We start from the raw sequence: 851 nt of genomic DNA, 5'->3' as shown, positions 1-851 counted from the left end.
AACACATGTACACCCGTGGTGGATTCATGTCAATGTATGGCAAAACCACTACAATATTGTAAAGTAATTGGCCTCCAATTAAAATAAATAAATTTATATTTAAAAAAATAAAAATACCTTCCTGTCCTTGAGTAGACAGTTCTGGCCAGCTATAAACTGTGATAGTCAAAGTTATAGGTAGTGTTTCCTATCACCTACCTTCCCAGGCTTAGACCCGTGACCCCAAAACTTACAGATAGAAACATTTCAAATGATAAGCTATATGGCTAACAATCTCTATATGGAAATTGTTCTCTCGCTATACTTTGTTTATAATAACAGCCTTGAGACAGAGGTTGGGAAGAAAGAGGTTGAAGCCTAGTTTAAATATCAGCTCCCTATGAATCACTTGCCTAACCACTGAAGTATAGAATCCCCATATCCTACATAGGATTCATTCTCAAATATTAAAACTCAGTAATGTTCTAAGGTGCTAGAAAAAAAAAAGAATTGGGGACTTTCTGCTATGTAATTCCTTTATTCCTCAAACATTTAGTATGTTCTTATTGTATGCCTACTACTTTAATCACTTGAAACACAAACGCATTGATTCTGTTCTTGAATATCTCAGAGATTGTACTCTACTGTAAAAAAAAATAATAATAGAAGGCATTACCATGATCTTGGTTATCTCTATAGAAACCTTTATGAATATGTATCACTAATGTTTTGGACCAATAGACCACAGTCAAAACACAGCAAGCAGATCACAGTAAAAGTTAACCCACTAGATATATTTATACCAGTGATTGGGTATTAAAACTTAGGAGAAACTGATACAACATTTTCAAGGCAACATCAGATCAGGTCAG

The sequence above is a fragment of the Bison bison genome, unplaced genomic scaffold, assembly GCF_000754665.1.
Source record: "Bison bison bison isolate TAMUID 2011002044 unplaced genomic scaffold, Bison_UMD1.0 scf7180017857344, whole genome shotgun sequence".
Classification (NCBI taxonomy): domain Eukaryota; kingdom Metazoa; phylum Chordata; class Mammalia; order Artiodactyla; family Bovidae; genus Bison; species Bison bison.
The sequence above is the reverse complement of the archived record's forward strand: the minus strand, read 5'-3'. Positions refer to the sequence as shown.